Source organism: Ovis aries, chromosome Y (genome assembly GCF_016772045.2).
Source record: "Ovis aries strain OAR_USU_Benz2616 breed Rambouillet chromosome Y, ARS-UI_Ramb_v3.0, whole genome shotgun sequence".
Lineage (NCBI taxonomy): Eukaryota > Metazoa > Chordata > Mammalia > Artiodactyla > Bovidae > Ovis > Ovis aries.
The window spans coordinates 7552338-7558559 of record NC_082741.1 but is presented as its reverse complement, the minus strand read 5'-3'; positions in this window follow the sequence as shown (position 1 = coordinate 7558559).

Genomic DNA, 6222 nt, shown 5'->3' with positions numbered 1-6222 from the left:
AAAAGTTAGGATCATTTTCTGAAAATCCTACCAGATACCACCCCTGCTGCATTACTATACCTTCATGTTCAATTCATTACCCAGTCTGCCCCTGACATCAGACGCAAGCTTCGACAACTAGAAAAGGGCCCTGAAACCCCCCAAAGAGACCTTCTAGAAGTAGCCTTTGAGGTGTTCAATAATAGGGAGGAGGAGGCTAAGAGAGAAAAAGAACGTGAGAGAAAAGCGAAATATGCCTTTTTGGCAGCAGCAATTAAGGGAAGAGATCAGCCTGGCCCAAGTCATCCCAGAACAGGGCTTAAGACTCCACCCTGGACCCTGCTTCCAGAGAGACCAAAAATGCGCAAATTCACTGACTTGGGGGGAATATCAGTCACAGACGGGCTTGGGCAACCAATTCATGTTTTATCCCTGGCACTGAGAGATGAATACCGAATATATTCACCAAAACCCCCTGCAGCTGTGGATCCTGCTATGCAACAGTGGATTCAGAAATACCGTCTGGCCTGGGCAGAGATAGCAGGAGTAGGACTGGCTAAACAAAGACCTCCCATTGTTGTTGAATTAAAAGCAAGTGCTACTCCTGTGAGGCGTACCAAGAATAAGGCTGGATTTTCATTTGCCCCTTGGGTGATTTCTCTATCATAATTGACATGGATATGAGTATTTTTCTGCATAGGTAATCGTATGATTGAGTCTTCTGTTACCCGGGTCACTGGCCTGATTAAGTCCAGCGGGGATCTAACTGAGGCACCACCTCATCAGCAACTGGGCTATCCCAGTCTTGGTTATGTAAATGATCAGCATGGGCTTTTGCCACTTGCCAGACATGGTCTTTTTCATCAGGGGTGGCAGTCACATTTAGGATATAAAATACATCACTCCATGTGAGGTTACAGACCTGGGAGAATCTCAGGAATTCTTTTCTGTATCTGACTTTGGCCAATAGGTCTCTTCCTAATAAAGGGGCCAGACATTCCGGGATCACCAGAAATGAGTGGGACATCCGTTGGGCTCCCAAGTCCACTTTTTGTTTAGTAGTCTAGTTATATCTCTTTGTCCCGGTGGCTTCCTGGACCAAGCTAGTCTTTTTGGACATTGGCCCAAATTTTTGATTGAGGACCGAATATGGGGCTCCTGTATCCACCATGAAGCCGACCGGTTTCCCCTCCACATTAATAGTTACCCAGGACTCCGGGAGAGGTGCCGGGCCCTGACCCCCCAATCACTATCTTCCCCTGCATATAAGACATGGGCCCCCGAGGAAGATTCCTCCTTTCTTACAGTCTTTCTCTTCAGATCTCTTTTGGGGCACTCATTTTTCCAGTGTCCCGGCTCTTTGCAGTAAGCACATTGGTGTCTCTTTAGGGCTGGTCTAGCTGGTTTTTCCTTTCCTCCTGACCAGGTGTCTTTAGTTCTTGGGGCTTAGGGCCCTGTTCTTGTCCCCGCAAAAAGGACCTGAGCCAGCTCTTTTTTATTTCTCTGGTTTTCTTCAGCCCTATATTCCCTTTCCTCTCATCTAACCCGCGCCTCATATTCTCTTTCTTCCCATCTAATCCGTTCCTCCCTCTCTTCAGGGGTCTCTCTGTTATTAAACACTTTCTCAGCTGCCCTTACCAGATCCTGTATTGACAGTTCCCCCAGCCCTTCTATCTTCTGTAACTTCCTCGTGATATCTGGAGCTGCCTGGTTCACAAAAGCTAACAGAACTGCTGCGCGTGACTCATCAGCCTGGGGGTCCATGGGCATATGCTGCCTAAAGGCTTCCATTAACCTCTCTAAGAAGGCTGCCGGGCACCTGTCTTATCAGATTCGCCTTAGATAAATTCGTGGATTTCCTGGCGGCTGCCCGAAGGCCGGCCATGAGAGTCTGGCGGTACGCTTGGAGACGCTCCCTACCTTCTGCCCGTTCAAAGTCCCAATTCGGCCGCATGGAAGGGAACCCTTCCTCTACTAGGTGGGGCTGCATGGTCGGTCTCCCATCCACTCCAGGAACATGTTTCCATGCCTCCAACAGAATTTGTTCCCGTTCCTCCGTGGTGAAAAGCACCTGTAACAGCTGCTGGCAGTCATCCCAAGTAGGATTGTAAGTAAACAGGATAGTGTCTAAAAGATCAATAAGGCCTTGGGGTTTTTCAGAAAAAGAGGGAGTTTGAGCTTTCCAGTTATATAAGTTACTGGTAGAGAAAGGCCAATATTGATTATTCCATTCCCCGTCTGGATTTGCCAGCCCGACCTGGACAGGAAGCGCTTGAACAGTGGACGGAAGGGCCTCTTGGCTCCCGTAGTCAGACGAGTCTCTGCCCCCTTGGGTCCTTCCGAGAGTTCCCTGGGCTGGCCCCCTCTTCTGCTGCAGAGCCGAGGGTTCTGAGTTCCCCCTTTTGTCTCCGGAGGACACCTGAGGTACCTGCGGGAGCAAGGGTGGCAGGATATATGGGGGAGGCGAGATTTCAGTGTCTAAAAGAAGAATAGAGAAGAATCCTGGAGTATCGGTTTCTTCCGGCTCTCCCGTTCCTCCCGGTCGTCTTCTTCCTTAGAGGTCTCCATGACCAGGACCTGTGGAACAGAAGCACTGGGGGGATTGTGAATAAAGGGTTTCAGCCAGACAGGAGGGTCTTCTACTAGATTTTCCCAGACCAGGATGTAAGGAGCTTGGTCCGGATGGCCCTGAGGGTCAGGAGCCATTATTTTTTCTTTAACAGCCTGGATGACCAGCAGGCTAAAAGTTCATTCTGGCGGTCAGCCAACCTCAAATGTCGGCCACTCAGATGAGCATTAAGTTTTTACCTTGCTCTTCTTTACTAGCATTGATAGATTCTGAGCCTTGGACTTAAAATCGGAAAAATGGTCAGTCATTACAGATAGCGGTGTAGAATAACTTTGACCCATGACGGCAACACCCACAATAAACGCACAAACAGCAAGCACACTGCTGGCACACAAAGACAAGCGACAGACAGTAGACCAACAAATATCAGCCAAAAACACTGAACTAGGTTTATCCCGGGTTGCTGCTGTCCTGTTCCCCAAAGTTACCTTACCGAAGGGTGTCCACTGCCCACCAGACTCAGGATCGGGGGAGATATTTTCCCCCGTTCCTTTACAGAACGGCTCACAGAACCAGCTGCCTTCCAGCTCGAATGCTGGGCCTTGGACTTACGCTGGCTGGGCGACTCTTTCGGCCCCTGACCTGATGCCAGCATCCAGATATATTTCCTCCTAGTGAGGCTTCCCTTATGCCTGGAAGGTGTTGTTCTTCTCAGTCAAGGGATCCCGGATGAGCCCCCAAATGTTATGCCCGCTGTCCAAGTCCCCACAGCTGAGAGAACAAGACATCCATGGCAATGCAAACACAAAAAGGGAATTTATTACTAGCTCGAGCCAGGGCCCTGGCTACATCCAACACAGTGGAATAAGGTCAGAGCCCCAAGCCCCATATTACAGTAGTATTTACAGGTTTAGGACAAAGACAGGGAATTGGCAAGGTTGGATTGGTTACAAGGGTTTCTTTGCATCTACTAATTGGCTAGATTTTCTGGCGCGCGGGCTTTCTTAGAAGATTTCTATCCCCATCCTGATTGGCACAGACCAGGCTACAGGGAGCATACTGATTGGTCGAGTTCTGGTGCCGGCGGAGGATGATCTCAGGTCCTCCTTGGCAATAACTCAGCCCCTCTGTGAAGGAGACTTAGGCCTACCTTGGCCCCCTGAAACCTGTCATGGCGCCTGTTTGGTACTAACAAGTGCCCCTAAATACATGCAGCAAACACTGACAGAATGAAGAAAGAAAGAGTCCTATTATGATGGGAGAACACTTCAAGATCCTGCATTCAACAACAGTTAAAGCAATCAGGTTAAAGATCAATTAGTAGATTCAAGGCTTAAAATAAACACTCTAGGCCATTAGGCCATTCTTCATTACAGAATATTATGTTAGATTACCAAAAAACAGTCTTATAATATATTAAAAAGTCAAAATCATGCAACATAATGTTTCCTATCAAAATGAATCAAAACTAAAATCAACAGCAGAAGAAAATAAAAATAATCCTAAAAATACAGGAATTAAGGGACAGCCTCTTAAACAGCCAGCAAATCAAATGGGAAATCACAAGTTTAGTACAGTCTCTCAGTTGTGCCCAACTCTTTGTGACCCCATGAACCACAGCATGCCAGGCCACCATGATCATCACCAACTCCCGAAGTTTCCCCAAACTCATGTCTGTTGAGTCGGTGATGCCATCCAGCCATCTCATCCTCTGTCGTCTCCTCCTCCTGCCCTTAATGTTTCCCAGCATCAGGGTCTATTCAAATGAGTCAGCTGTTTGCATCAGGTGGCCAAAGTATTGGAGTTTCAGCTTCAACATCAGTCCTTCCAATGAACACTCAGGACTGATCTCCTTTAGAATGGACTGGTTGGATCTCCTTGCAGTCCAGGGGGCTCTCAAGAGTCTCCTCCAACACCACAGATTACAGGAGAAACTAAAAAATATCTTGAAAAAATAAAAATACAACATTAAGAAAACTTATGGGTTGTAATAAAAAGAATACCAACATTCAAATTAATAGCTGTAAATATTTCTATGAAAGAAAAAAGGAAATTAAAAAACCTCCAATCTAAATATACTTTAAAGAACAAAGAAAAGAACAAACTTAAAGTCATAATTGAGTGTATGGAGAAAATATAAAAGGTAGACTCAGAGGAGAAAATACTTCAAGTGTTCTGCTGGGTCAGTATTTTGCTAATTCCACAGCAAACAGAGAACAGAAAATCAATGAAATCAAGAGTTGGTTCTTTTACAAGATCAACACTGACAAATATTTACCTATACTGATTAAGAAAAAATAAAAAAAGATTCAAATAACTAAAATCAGAATTGAAAAGACATTACACAACTGTTAATCAGAAATGAAAAAGCACTGTAAAAGAACAATATGAATAAATTGTCAACAAATTGGATAATGAAGTGAAATGGATATATTCCTTGAAACACACAATCTGTTAATACTGAATCCTAAAGAAAAAAAAATTGAACAGAGGTAGCTAGTAAGGAGACAAAATCAGTAGTCTAAACTTCCCAGCTGAGATAAGTCAAGTACCTGCCATCTTCACTGGTAAGTTCAACTGAAAATTAAAAGTATTCCTAAAACTCTTAAAAAAAATTGAGGAGAAGAAAATATTTCCAAAAGCAGTCTGTAGGTCAGTATTTCATTAATACTAGGGAGAAACAATACTGTAAGAAAATTACAGACCATTATCCTTGCAAATACTGACTTTGAAATCCTTGACAAATATTTTCAAACATAATTCAACAGCAAATTACAATAGCCCTTCTCTGAACCACAGTTCAAATATAATTAAATGAAAAATTCCCGAAATAAGTAATTCACAAATTTCTAATTACACACAACTTTGAGCAATGAGCTAATGAATTCTGGGGATATCCAATGTGGGACCTAATCATTCCTTTATTCAGTTTGGCCACATTCACACTTACTAGATAGTGAAAATATGAACTACTTTTAAGTGAAATGCCATTATTCCATGGTCAAAGTCTTCAGTATCTACACTAAGAAAAGAATATTTTTTCTTAAGTAACTACACAGCAATGGATACAGTTTTTGAAGTAGTCTGCCTACTATAATTGTTATTGCTTTCTGGAGTGCTAAAAACAAGCAAAAGAATAGAAACTTACTGATACATCATCTACAAAATATATAACCTATAGATAATTGTGTTGATGTGAATGAACATATATTACACTAAGTAAATAACCTGGACCTGAATACTCCATGGGAACTATGCTTCTGTGTAGTATATGAAACTATGAGAATGATAACTATGACTTTTCTAAAAAGAGCAAAACATGTTAGTCCTGCTAATGAAAACCAATAGCAGCTTACCTCTTGCAGTAGATATGCCAGCTCAACTGCTTGTAGGACATTTTTCTTCGATTTCCTGAACTTCCTCTCTGCAAAAGAAACTCATCCAAAATAAAATAAGCCTCCTCAAAATTAGAGATGACATCAAATTCACATACCTGAAAAGAATAATAATGATTATATTTATAATTATATTTAAACTAAAGGAAGCAAACAAATGGTTATCCAATATAAGGTGGTGAATAAAATCTAAGAAGGGTAAATCAACCTTAACTCTTGGTTAAAAATAGCATTACATTACTAATAAGTCATTGATTTAATACAATTCATTTTCAAATC